Source organism: Rhinolophus hipposideros (genome assembly GCF_964194185.1).
Source record: "Rhinolophus hipposideros genome assembly, chromosome: 5".
NCBI lineage: Eukaryota > Metazoa > Chordata > Mammalia > Chiroptera > Rhinolophidae > Rhinolophus > Rhinolophus hipposideros.
The window spans coordinates 41,304,628-41,319,417 of NC_138051.1; positions in this window are offsets into that span (position 1 = coordinate 41,304,628).

Here is a 14,790-nt window from a genome sequence, read left to right on the forward strand (position 1 = left end):
GTACAGTAAGTATACATAACAAATAGTATTGACATTATACCACTTCTGTCTGAGATCTGAGGACACCTTATGCTGCTTAGTAAAGACAGTAATTTAATTTTGCAGATGTAAGAATTGGGAGTGCCCTGAAATAATAAGGACAAGGTATCAAGTTTTACATAAAGAAAAACTCTTATTATAACCATAGGACATACCATTATCTCTTAGAATCCAGGGAAAAGGGTGTGGATAGAGCCATCCAAACCAGTCCTACCGCTATAAAAGCAAATCAAAGCACTTTCCTCACTCCCCTTTCCTTATTTATTTATTTATTTATTATTTATTTTTTGCTCTTAAAAAAATTTGTGTAACAATTTTTAGATTGACCTCATCAATTGGAAGCACAAGTCTTCCAGACTGTTTATATGTCTAATGCTGGGCTAACTCTGCAAAGTATCTATGGTGATACCTGGGAACTCCTTGGACTTTAATTGCTACTTTTTGATTTTTTTTTCAGATAAAATAAAATAGACTATGAACTCTTGGCTTCTTCTCCCTCATTGGCAATAGGTTAGTTTTTGTGTTGATGTATGGTTTCATTCCTCATAGATAAATACCTAGGAGTGGAATTGTTGCATCACATGGTAACTCCGTGTTTAACATTCAGAGGAGCTGGCAAACTGTTTTCCAAAGCAGCTGCACCATTTTACATTCTCACAGCAATGTGTGAGGGCTCCAAGTTTTCTACATCCTCACCAACACTTGTATGCCCATCTTTTTAATTATATCCATCCTAGTGGGTGTGACATGGTATATCATTGTGGTTTTAATTTGCATTTCCCTAGTGACTAATTATGTTCATAATTTTTTCATGTGCTTATTGCCCTTTTGTACATCTTCTTTGGGTCACCTCAGTCGTAGGAGAGGTACAAATTGAAATACCTTTATTTAGGGAGGAACTGATGCCCATTTACAGGAACTAACATCCTTCTTTCAAGTGAGGCAAAATTAATAGTTGTATAAAAATACAAACGGAGAAGACTTCTTTAAGTTGATTGCATAGGACTCTGAGGTTAAAAACACTCTTTATCTTTAAAAAATTATGAAAGGTAACCTCAGAGTTAAATGATTGAGAGGAAATTTCTCTTTTAGGTTAGATAAATAAGTAGTGAATACAATTCACTCTTAAAGAAGTAAGTAATGGGCTCCCACAAAACATTATCGCCAATATTCCTATCTTTTGGAGGAGCCTTTGAGACTTGTTTAGAAGTTAGGAGGTAATGTAACAAATGTACTGTTTTGAAAAAGGTCAAGTTAGCATTTTAATATAAATGAATGCATATAGAAAAACTCAGTTTACATAAAAGATAAAGTATATGTGTGTGTGTGGGGGGGTTCACACTTCTAATAGTCCTTAATTAATATTTGCTGATTTAATTAAAGTTAAAATCCCTTCCACTCTGCTTAACAATAATAGCCACCATTTGCTGAATGCTTACCATGTGCCAGATACAAACTTCATATATGTTATCTCATTTACTCATTTATAATGAAGTATTCCTTGAATAATCTCATGTAGGTGAAGAAACTGAGCCTTAGAGAGGTTAAATAAATTGTCTAGAGTTAAACAGCTGCCAAGTACCTAGTTGTCAGAGCCAAATTCAAACGCAGGTCTTTATGCCCTTAATTTCTATTCCTCTTGATTTTTTCATAAATTCTCATGACAATATCTATTGCATAATGCAAGGTATATATGAGTATGTAGTCCAACTACTTCTAATATCAGATATTCTCCTGTAAGCTTTGTATTGTGTCACAGGTTCCAATTATCCTTCAGGATAACTCTTGAGTGTTTCTTCCAGGAGCTATTTATCAGCTAATTGCCCTTCTTAGGATAACACTGTACCTATAAGAAGGTGAGGTAATGAGTCTTTGACATACTGAATTTCTGTAGGTCAGCTATAGCTGAATGCTGAAGATAGGGAAAGACTAGAACATAGTATGTGAGACCGCTAAACAAACACAGAAATGGCTTAGACACTTTAGTGAGAACTCTACAGAGGCAAGAGAAGGGATGTTAGCATAGGGGTAGCTGTTGCCCCCTGCACTACAGTCAAAGAAAGGAGAATACCAGGAAGGGGCAGCATGCTCCAAAAGGGTCTATCCCATTAGTAGGATGGTTCTGGAAATAGACTACATATTCATCACCACTCAAGTCCATCCTTAAGACGTTTAGCAGGGACTGAAATAGCTCCACTCACCCTGATGAAAAAGCTGTGCCTCGTATTTCCCTCTAAGCTGGCACTTCCGTTTCCTAACACAACAGCTGCTGGCACTGGTAGAGCTGGCCAGGGGTGGGTCACATCTAGTCAGCACCCAAGAGTGAGGAAGGTGTACTGGTCAACTCCAGAAATGATGCAGAAGTTTATGCATCACCATCGTTACGTTACAAAATGTCAGTGCCACAAACTGACATGAACACCTAACTCCTGGCTTTGCAGGAAATATCCTCGGATGCCTTAGTGGTGGGAAGGCAAGCTCTCATTGGACCCTCTTCCTTGTTTCATTCTTTCAGTCCAAATTCCTCTCCTGGTGTTTTTTCAATCCTCTCCTTCAGTCTGACTCCCTATTTTCATATCTGGCCTAGATCCTCCAAAAAAAAAAAAAAAAGCTATGAAATAAGAAACGGTTGAATAACCAACAACTAGACGATAGTGAAGGAATTAGAACACATTCAACATTTGGCTCTTAAGTGAATAAATACATTTTTCTTAATGAGTATTTCTTGACAAAATAAATACTTTAGGATTTAGATTAAATAAATTTTACCATAGAATAAAACACGCAACCACTAAGAAGAATGTTTACAAAACATTTTAATGACCTAGGATAATTCTTATGTCATGCTATTAAGAAAAAAGAACAGAATATGAAATTGTACATATAGTGCTCTCTCAACCCTGTTGAATATCTATGCATATAAAATCCTGGAAAGAAACTCACTAAAATTTCAATAGTGACTACCTTTGGATAAAGACATAATGGATGTTCTTTATATTTTTCTGTCTGCTTTTCTGCAACTTGTGAGGTTTTCTCTATGAGCTATTATTACATTTATAATCAGAAAAAGAAACATAAATGCCAATGTTTTATTTTTTATTTTTAAGAAGCAAAGGTTCTCTGTATACCTAGAAAGAACGCTCTTATTGTCACAGATGTTTTCCCAGGCAGCTCTGCCCCCAGAAAACTGTAGACACTGTTCTGGGAGAAAACCTCCCACAGCCACCTGGCTCCTCTCATGTCCACACACGTGGTGATCTGGCAGAATGGGGAGATTAGTGTGGGAATGCACTTCTGTCTAGCTCTCTCAGGTGTGTGCTTGCTATTTCACTTCTACCGGTCTTATTTGTTGCTGGTGAAGAATTTTCCAGAATTTTCACTCCCAGCAAAAGGCACTTCTCTAGTTGGGCCCTGGGAAATGGAGAAGTAGCATCTGCCAGTTTTCTGTACCCCTCCCCAGCATTCCTACTTGGTTTGGGCAACATCCCAGGAGAAAGCAATCACCCCTCCCACCCCACATCATTTAAGTGGCAAAACTCCACCCCCAAAACCAGTCTTGTTCTCGTATCTAAAGAAAGCTCTGCCCAAATAGAATTATTCCTAATTAGCAAGCTTAGGGTCAAAGAAAGAGACAATTTTGGACTTTTGCTTAGGAATCCTAAATTTTGGTTTTCTACCATGCTGTTCAGAATTTAAAAGCAAAACTGTATACTAAAGACTGAAGATTGCAAGGCCTGAGCCAGAAATGTTCAGTTGTGAGATGGAAATGGAATGCTCTCAGAGGAAGGAATTTGTTTAATGAAGGCTTGATTTAGAAATGACAGAACATGACAGACACTACATGGCCTTTTCTAGAAAGTGATGTTGTTTATGTGACACCAATTCAGTCACCTCAGGGGACATATTTCATGCATATCAGTATTCCCAGAAAAGTGCATCTATAATACGAGATGCTTGTGCTTTTCTGGCCCAGCTCTGTAACAACCAAATTTCTGACTTAGCAGAAATTCATGGATGGGAAAATCCAGTAATCCCAAATTTTCAGACACAGCCAGTTAGCGTAAGTGTTTACTACGCTAGCTGATGCTCACTGACTCTGGTTAGATCAGATGGAATTATTTCATGGTCTTCCTAGTCTTTTAGGTCCAAAACCTTCTCTAGCCTCTACAGGCAGAGTGAAGCCATGCCTCCCTGTACACCAGTGCACCTCTTTTAGGGCTCTTGTGACAGGGGCTGTACCAGCCTGCCCACAGATCTCTCTCTTTCACCAGACTGAGACCCCTGGAGGGCAAGCATTTACACCTAGCACAGTGATGGCTGCTTAATAAATGTTTGTGGAATTACTTAATCAAAATGTTAATATCGTTTCTTAGAATTGATACCACACCTTAAAAGAATGCTTAAAATATTTGAGAGAGGAATATTTATAGAATTTTAGAACTGGGAGGGACCTCATTTTATAGATGGGAAAATACCATGGCTCAGAAAGGCCAAATGACCCATCTGAATTCATCAAACATTGCTGAGATCACTTCTTAGTGCCATGCTCTTTTCAAGAGTTAAATGAACTTTAGGAAAATGGACTTTGATTTTATGCTCTGGGAATTCAAATCTGTAAACCTTTAACTAACAGTGTTAGCAAAATGGTGCTATAGGCTTCAAAGAGAGTGTTAAGCACAGATATTAGAGGTAGGCATTTTGCCCTCTAAACTTGTGGAAGTTATGTGTCAAGAGAAATCTTACTTTAATATGTTAAAACTGTTTTCATGAGTTTGTGGCAAGTTTTATTTTTATTTTCCATTACAGGTTTTAGATTTATAGAAAAGTTACAAAGATAGTACAGAATTCCTATATATCTGTCACCCAATTTCAATTTCCAGCCATGTTATCATCTTACATGACCATGGTACATTTGTCAAAACTGAGGAACTAACACTGGGAATTACTATTAACTAAACTCCAGACTTTATTCAGATTTTACCAGTTTCCCCACTAATGTCCTTTTTCTATTCCAGGATCCTATATTACATTTAGTTGTCATGTCTTTTCTAGTCTCCTCTGGTCTGTGACAGCTTCTTAGTCTTTGCTTTTCATGACAATGACAGTTTTGAGGAATACTGGTTGGGTATTTTGTAGACTGTCCCTCAAATTGGGTTTGTCTTATGTTTTCCTCATGATTAAACTAAGGTTATGGATGTTTGGAAAGAATACCACAAGTGTGAAGTGCCTTTCTCACCATATTATATTAGCAGGTCAATGACACCCCCAGGGTATCGCCCTGATCACCACTGTAAAGTTTGTCTTTCTTCTTTCTATTCTCTGTTTTTTGGACGTGAGTCACTAAGACCAGTCTGGAAGGGGAGAGAGTTTTATTTTTATATATTTGTAGTCGCACAACAGCCTAGCCAACTGTCCCTCCATGTCTTTCCTTAAGGAAAGAAGAGTTTGTGAGATTGTGCCTTTCTGGGACTCTGTTCCATCCTTGTGTTTACACCTTATGTCTCTCTGTCTGATCCCCAAAAGATGGTTTTCAGCCAAAGACGGGTAAGATATCTCACGGGAGATACAACCTAAGCCAGGCGGAACCGAGTGGGGACCCCTAATGAGTTACCTTAAAAGAATAAGGGAAGGGGCCTTGCCTCCCCTTACCCCTGCCTGGGAAAGTCTGTTACGGGCCCTGGCTTTTCCCTTGCAGCTGTTTGTGAGAAAAGTCATGAGGACAACAAAGATCAGTCCTCTCCACTTATCTCTACGGAGCTGTTACAATATGAGAGACTTGACCCTGAGAAGGTACAGACCTTAGGTAAGACATCATGGGAACTTGTGCTTCGGCTGTTTGAAGGTTAAAATAATTGGCTTGGGATGTTTCTATAACGTGATAAGTGAGTCTCACAGACCGTGCCAAAAACACTGCTACTCCCTTGTATACTTATCAATAAAAGCCTCCAGTCGGCTTTATTCAGGGCTCCAGTCCTCTGAGACTGAGAGACCCCTGGCCTTCGGAGAGATTTAACAGCATTAAGTCTCTGTTTGTTTCTTTCTTAAAAACTTAACCCAAACCGCCCCTTCTCGCCTCCTCACTGCCCTTGTTGCGCGGGACGCGACATATATTATTTGGGATTCTTTTATAAAGGGGATTTATCTCTTCTCCCTTTATAGAAATTCTACTTTAATAGATAATAGCAATTTCTTGAATTTATGGGAAGTTAAACTAAAATCACAGTTGTATAAGACAGTAGGTTTTAGCAGATGTAAAATAAACATATGGTGTTGGAATGTGAATTTAAGAGATAAACACCTCTTTGGGGACACCACCGTGACTGAAACATTTCATATCAATAAATTTTCTAGATAAGTGAAGTTTATGCCTTTAATCACTAAAAGGTTTTTTTAATTTTTTTTATTTTTTATAAAAGTTTATTCTTAAGTGTACGACAGACTCCAAGACAACACTTCTAGCTATTGGTGGCAACAGGTCTGATGGCAGGAAATCCAGATGTTAAAACTGGAATGAAATTAAGGATCACCATTGCCTTAGGCACAAGGAACAGCTCACTTTTTGCCAGATTTCTTAATGCCACCTGTGGCCAGGGGGCCCTTCCCCACATCCTTCACTTTTAACCCCTCGAGTTTCTTCTGCTCCTCTCTTTGCTTCTGCTTGAACGCCTTTTCATCCTCGTGCATCTCCTTGGCCTTCTTCTTGGGCTGCTTCAGGGGCTTCTTCTTGCCACCCATGGGTGACATGATCATGCTCAGGCCGGACCCTAACGGGTCCTGTCACTTTGCCCCGCCACCCCCTCACACTGAGCTTCGTGGCCCAAAAGTTTTTAATATATAAATTTCTTCCATTCTTATGGCTTTTACCTTCTTGTACAAAATATGCTGAAGACAATTTAACTTTTTTTTAAAAAAATTGATCATTATACTGAAATTCACAGCCATGATGATGGTTGAACTTGACGACCTCTAAAGTTTCTTCCAATCCAAGTTTAGTAACTATCAGGCAAAATTAATGAAACTATTTCCCATTAATGAAATTAATGAAAAATTAATGAAAACCTTCTTGTTTTCAACCTACAGTTCTTACTTTGGGGTGGGAGTATAGTGGTCTCAGCTATACTTCTAGACCAGAGAGAAGCAACAGGTGTTCACACAAAAGCATCTAGGACAGCACATACATATCACTTGGGGAGGATGTAAAAAGGCCAATTCTGATTCATGCCCAAGATTCTGCATTTCTTACAATCTCCCAGGTGATGCCAGGGCTGCTGGTCCATAGATCACTCTTTGCGTAGTAAGGACCCAGGGAACCCCACATACCAGACTTTATAGTCTGGCTGTTGACAGGCTTCAGGCGGTCAGCGAGTTCCTGGGACAGGGCAGACCTTTTCTCTTATGCTGCAAAGAGCTTTGAATAGACATGGATCATTCACAGCATACAGCCAAAGCTTAGAAAAAGAAGGAGCTAAATGTCAAAAATAAATACCTCCTTCTTCTAATATAAGCCAGAGGAAAGAAAGATAATTCTCTTCCTTCAGAGAACTACTTTGAGGCAAACATGCCCTTGACACTATAGTTCCTTTGATGTTGAAAACAAGAATCCAGAACACACCAAAAAGACAATAAGCTAGTTTTATGTAAAGAGTAGTTTACATAATCTTTAGATTATGTAAAGAAGTGGAGAGAAGGTTCACTTCTAGAACTTGAAGCTTCTTATTTAAAAATTACACTTGAGGATTTTAGCAATAACTAAAAATCAAAGTATATAAAATTTTATATGACTGTTTCTACTACTATTTGCTCACAAAGAGAAGGTGGGTTTGTCTGTCCTTCAAGATCTAAGTGACAGCAGCCAAACCCTTAGCTGCTTTCTAATGAAGCTAATATGAATCTACTTATTTAAATATACGATGAAACTGTGATTCCTGAGTGAAACGTAGTGTCTTCAATAGAGCAACTAATAAAGAGTTTCTTGACTGTGAGAAGTCTTTCCCATCATTGCATGCATGACAGCGGTCTGTCTGAGACAGTTCTAGTCAGAAATGCGGTGCTGAGGAAACAGCACTATGCATTCTGGTCTGGAGACCTGAGTTCTAGTCCCTGCTCCACCAGTAGTAACCTGAATAACAATTGCTTGAACAAGTCACTTAACCTCTCCAGGCCTAACTGTACAAACTAGTTGATCTCAAGGTTTCTTTCAAGAGCTAGTTTTTCACCACTCCATTCTTATATTTCAGAAAGATATTTTGCATACACTTCAAAAGAATGCTTATCCCTGTTTATAATGCTGTTAAGAAAGCTGATTTTGCCACCTTTGTGCCTAACCCTTGAGCAAATAGCAGCTTGAATGTTATCTTATATCAAGTATTCATCAGAGGAAAAATAGCTGGAATTTTGACCTCAATTCTTGCATAGATATGTTTGTGGTTGTGAGCTAGCTAGTGCTTTAGTTAATATTAGGCACAGTTATTGCTAAGTTCTTCTTTTCCCCAGATAATGACTAAAAATCAAAGTTTATAGCATGAATTATTAACAGTTGGTAAGATTCTGAATTTATCATAAGTTGGTAACAAATACAGAGGGTGCCAAAAAAAATCTATACACATTTTAAAAAAGGAAAACTGTATTAAAATTGTAATACTCAATATATACCGATAACAGAAGATGAATACAAGTCATATTTGACTTCTGCAATTACAAGAGATGCTCAAAGTGGTTCCCATCAGTGTCCATTCAGACACTTCTGATTACGGCAAACTACTGCTTGAGCAACATTGACCAGAGTGTCCACTTGTATAATTTTTTTGGCACCCCCGGTATATTAGAGGTGATTTTAAAAGGCAGAAAGCAAAAATGCTGGCTGCTGCCTGAAAAATATTAGCGTGGGAAATATGTGTCTAGGACGGTGGCAGACACTATAAGGCGTGAGATACAGCACTGCACATACATAGTAAGGAGTGTGGGCTCTCTAGCTACTCTTCCCGGTTTGAGGCCTGACTCTGCCACTTAGTAGCTGCATGACCTTGTGAAATTAACCCCTCTGTATCTCAGCTTTCTGGAATGTAATAGGGACAATACGTACTAGTACATAACTCATAGTTATGATTAAATGAATGTATGTCAAGCACTTAAAACATCACTCACTACAAGTTAGCTATTGTTATTATTATAATTAGGAACTGAAATGGGAGAAGGGGAACCAGTCAGGACAGAAAGGCAAGCTTGGTCACATTAAGAAATAAAAACATGCTGAGAGCAAGTTCAGAAATGAGGAAGAAAGCACTCTCCATGCCTACTTGCTACATTGAGTATTCTCTGTAGTACATGCCTACAACACTGTCTCAAAAAACTCTTCACTGTGTGTGTGTGTGTGTGTGTGTGTGTGTGTGTTGTATTTCAAAGTGACTTCAGATATATCATCTCATTTGATTATCAGCCATCTAAGGAGGTAAAATCTCGTATGCAGCCTAGCAAATACTGCTGAATCTCACAGAATGTGGGTAAGGCAAGCATAGGATGGATCCCGAGAGCAACAAAGCACAGCACAGGAGGGCACAGCAGGCCACCTGTTCCTAGCTGGTTCAGAAAAGTGTTGCTGGGCTTTTTATAAGTCGCCAAAGATGTGATATGGGGCTATTTTGTTTCCCAAGATGACCTCATCATACATTTCCTGAAAGCATTATATTTGATCTTCATGTCTTCACATTCATCAAATGTACTTCCGTGTTCCTTGGTAGTAAGCATATTTTTCACACCTTAGCTATGTATCAGAAAGTAGCCATTTAAGGCATTTTTTCTGTTTAGCTCTGAGAGATACTCGTATTACAAGGCAATATCCTATAGAACAGTACTACAAACATGTTTCAAAGAGAATTAGGGGACCCATAGAAAATGGCTATATGGCGATGGTAGAACATAATCTCTAGCCAAGTAATATGAAATATGTATCAGAGAAATTATTGGCTTATTATTAACTTAAATAATAATTATCATTGACCACTTACTATGTGCCTGACAGTATGCCAAGTGTTTTATGTGAATTTAATCATCGTGATATTGCAGTATAGCAAACAGTAGGAGCTCAGTAAATATTTGTTGGTAACTGAATCTATGAAGTAGGAATTTTATCCATTTTACAAATGATGAAAATTAGGTTTAGAATTTTCAGTTTTGCTTAAGGTCACATAGTTTTTAAGTAATTCGTGAATCTAGCATTGCATAGTGTAGTGGTTTAGGGTGGGAACTTTGGAGCCAGCTAGACTACCTAGTTTTGAATCCTAGTTCTGCCACTTACTAGCTGTGTGACCTTGGGGAAGTTACTTAACCTTTCTGTGCATCAATTCTTTCATCTGAATTAGAAATAAATTAAAAAACAATAATTCCCACTTCTCAAGTTTTAGCAGGTTAAATCACATAGCAAGTCAGTAGTTAGCCCCTGCTGGGAGAAGGTAGATTGAAAGATTAAAGATGACCAACACATACGGTCAACTCTTAAAATCGCGAGTAGAGAGAAGACAGGAAAACAACTACCTCATTTAATGCAAAATGAAGCCATATGCTAAAAGGGGTGCAGGGTACATGCTGAGGAAAGCCAGAGGAAGAATTGATGAATTCTGTCTAGAGGAAATATATTTGCCTAGAATCCATCCCAGTAGCACTAAAGCAGGTCAAACACTGTTTCATGGTAATGAAACATATTGAGTTTACTTGAAGTCAGAAAAGTTTGAAGGTCTGGGAGTAGCTGAGCAACACAGAAAAAAGTTGCCCAAAGAAAACTTTGAAAAATGCCTAGACATTCATGGCCACTCCCACACATTTTTGGATGTGGGAGGGAAACAGTGACCTTCATTTCAACAGACAAATGAAATATTCAGTACCAAGGATAAAGTGAACAATGTGATTATTCTAAAGAAAGTCCCCTATCTTCTTGAGAGAATTTAGAATGTGTATCTTCCTCCCTTTATCTGCAGTTTTGCTACTTTGGAACCCAATGGATCAATTTCTTTTGGAGGTGGTCTTCCCATTTTGAGGCCAGAAGTTTATGAGACATCTCTCTCTCTCTCCTCTCTCAGGGCTTGTACTCTTCCAGCATGATCTTGCCCATCAGTGAGATAAAATGGTGCAGCAAAGATATTTCCATGTCCTCTGCCTGATCTTGGTACCTTGGAAAATAGAAATTAAAGATTTCATCCCACTCTTGGATGGGGTGTAGCAAAGGACTAGAGGAAACTTTGAGGAAGTAAATACTGTGAATTACTATGAATAAACCATTTTCAGATTGTGTCTTCCCTTTTTCTGTAGACTGGCCTTATTTCTGGCTCAGTCCCCAAGACCAGATCTTGTATAATATTAGGTTAACTCCTTGAGAAGTTTGAGAGTGTGAAAGCTCTAGGATTCGTTATGATAGACTAGAATTATCAGAGGAAATATATCTCTGAGATTCTTCAAACTCATTCTCCTAAATTCATACCAAATCTCTAGTAATTGAGAGAACAGATATATTTAATTATTAAGCACTTAGTATTTTGCTCCATGTTGGGGTGGGGAACAAAAATTATAAAATATTAGAAAAGAGTGGTACAAATTCCCAAATCACTTAAAGATCTCATTGGAGTGATAATATAAAGCCACATTAGATAATTGCCTAACAGAACAAACAAAATGAAACTAGATATGTAAATGCATGGATAGTGCTATATTGTGGACTTCTTTCTGGCTTAGTCTCCAAGATCGGATCTTACATAATATTGCATCCACTCTTAGGTTTGAGTGTTTGAAAGACCTAGGATTTATTAAGATATGTATAACCCCCAGTCATTCAAAGTACAGTAGTTTCCTGGTTGGAATGATACGGTGGCAAAGTGAGGAGAGACTGGAGGGATGGAGTTTAGTTAGGAGACTACTGAATAATCCAATAAAAGTGATAAGGATGGAAGGAAGAGAAAGGGAAGATGAATGTTTAGGTAAGTCAGCAGCACGTGGGTTTCCAATTGCATGCTATATTCAACCTTAAGATACAGTATTTGAATGTCAGCAATGATTATGGTGACAATCCTGGATTTTAACGCACTCTTATAATGATTGATTTAACTGAAAAGTTTTTAAAAGTCAAAAGAAGGAAAGATGCATGATAGAAGTGGCCAGAAGGGTGGCTTCAGTCAGGAGCAGGGACATCCTCTTTGAAGATTACCCTTGAGGTTTACCTGAGCCTGCCCTGAACATAGTGTCTGATGTGTCTGGATAGAATAAGACCTAACACACATAGCATGGGGCACCAGACTCTACTCCCTAACTTCAATCAAATTCAATTCAACAAGTATTTATCGAGCACAACTATATTCCAGCACACTGCTAGATTCCTGTGTACTATAGATACATATTTTTCAAGTTAGTTTCATCCTTTATCTACACAGAGAAACAAAATATCCATCGATATATAAAATACTTAGAAAAAGTAGAAGTGCCAAAGGTATGGTAGAAACAAAACTGGCCTTCTTTTCATTTCGTAAACACAGCAATCATATTCCACCCTCAGCCATTGGCACAGCCCAACCCTCTGACTGATACACTACACCCACTCCCCAGTTCTTCTGCTTTGTTTCTTCTTATCCTTCTTATTCTTCAGGTTTCAGCTTAAATATCACTTCCTCAGACAGGCCTTTCCTGCTTGCCTGTGTAAAGTAGCCATTTTCTGTTTATTTTTCTTCATAGCAATTTTCATCATCTTTAATTATTTGGTTTATTCACTTGAGTCCTTTAATATCTGATTTCCTCACTAGACTATAAACCTCATGAAGGAAAGAATTACATTTTTTTTTAACCACCATATACTCAGCCTCTGGTACAGTATGTAGCACAAGGTAGATATTCAGTAAATATTTGTTTAATAAATACATGAATATTGCTACTTTTACTAGTTGAGCAGTTTGAACCAATATCATGGGGAATAATTCTCTTAAAGATTTAACTTCTGAAAAATGATGAAACAAAAAGTTTCCTGAAAATCTGCAAAAACAGACTTTCAGAATGGTGTTCTGTGAATTATAATCTGCTGGTCATTTGTAATCCAGCAAAGATTTCTGATGGCTGTAATCACCCCACCTTTCCTGGCTCTGTATCTTGTAAAGAATAATTCTAGCCTTGACATATGAGAAAAACTAAAGATGGAAAAATTTAAAGAACAATTTTAATGATGTCCTATTTTAGGGGATTTTCATTATATATTTTAAAATAAGAAAACCTGTTTGGCACATTAGGTACCTGTGGAAATAGATTACTTGATATATCTGCATGAATGTGTTCAGATAAAAGCATTTGCAAATCATGCCTTTTCAAGTATGATTAAATGAATTTCTACACTTATCTATTACAACTCATAATCATTGTTACTGTTCAAATATATTAGGGTTGAATATAACATGAAAATGGAAACATAAGAAATAGCATTCATGGATCTACAGATGACTCATGCTACTGTTTTAACCATTTTCTTTAAATTTTTCACAATTATGGTATATTTCACATCCTAAAACATAATATTTAATATGTAATATTATTGATGCTGGAGGCACACAAATAATGAATAATGTTTATTTTAAAAAAGAAACAGGTTCTAACTATTTCTTTTGAATTTTAGGCTTATTGTTAATTAAGAATGTTTATAATTAATTTAATACTAGACAGATTGTAACCTTGAATGTAGCAACTGAAATCAAGAGAAACTATTTGCTAAATGCATCTCTTTAGGAAAATTTCACAAAATATTGTTTAGCAAGGCTATTTAAAACAACTCAAAGCTTTAATTACGTCTAGGCTATAGCAAGATAAATTCAGTTTGTTTGCATTTTGATCTACCATTAAATTTTGGATTTGGGGAGAGTCTCATTTTGATATTTAATACAGCAATTAAATTATAACTTGGAAAGTGAATTCTATATGGCCTGAGGCATGTATAAATTATGTGAAAATAACTATACAGACAACAGACCGTTTCAAACATCTGGGTATAAATCTTGGGAAAATCTAGTAGAAGCGACAGTTGAGAACACTTCAAACTCAATCCTCTAGCCTTCAGATAATATGGTTCTAGACTCCCTCTAGTGGTTCAACCTTTTGGTGCTTTAATTGGTAAGCTTCAGGTCACAGAATCACCAAAGTTGGGGTTTTTATATTAAAAACAAATAATCAAAAGAACCACAAACTGCTATTATAGTTCTGCTGAGAGTGTGTGGATAAGAACTGAAGGTCCAGGAACAGGATTCCTGGTTGCTTTTGTTTGCAACCTAAGGTGAGAACTGGACCTTTTAGGGAAAGGATGAAGTGAGTATTTCCTGGGTATGTGGGTCCTATAAGGTTAGAGCATTGTAGTTTGACCTTGTATAAAGTCAACCTTGCAGACCAACCCAAAGCAACATGTAGTTTCCTCCCCATAACATCCCTAATATCATAGCCTCTACATCTGTTTTAGACCAAATGCAGAAAACCCTAAGTCTGATTTAACTTTATTTGCCTCCCTGTGTTGGCTTTGCTTATACAGCTTGGCTGTATGTTATAAAAAGTCTCCTACCTCTTCCACCTGGCCATACTCAAAATATGAGGAGGAGGGGGACTCTTAGGTTCACGCCATTAAACTTTCACTTCCTGGCCAGTTCTACAGTGTAGATACACATACATGTACCAACTCTTTTATATAATACCCCTTTACATATTTAAGACAGTTACCATTTTATTCACACCTTCAGGAGTCAGTAA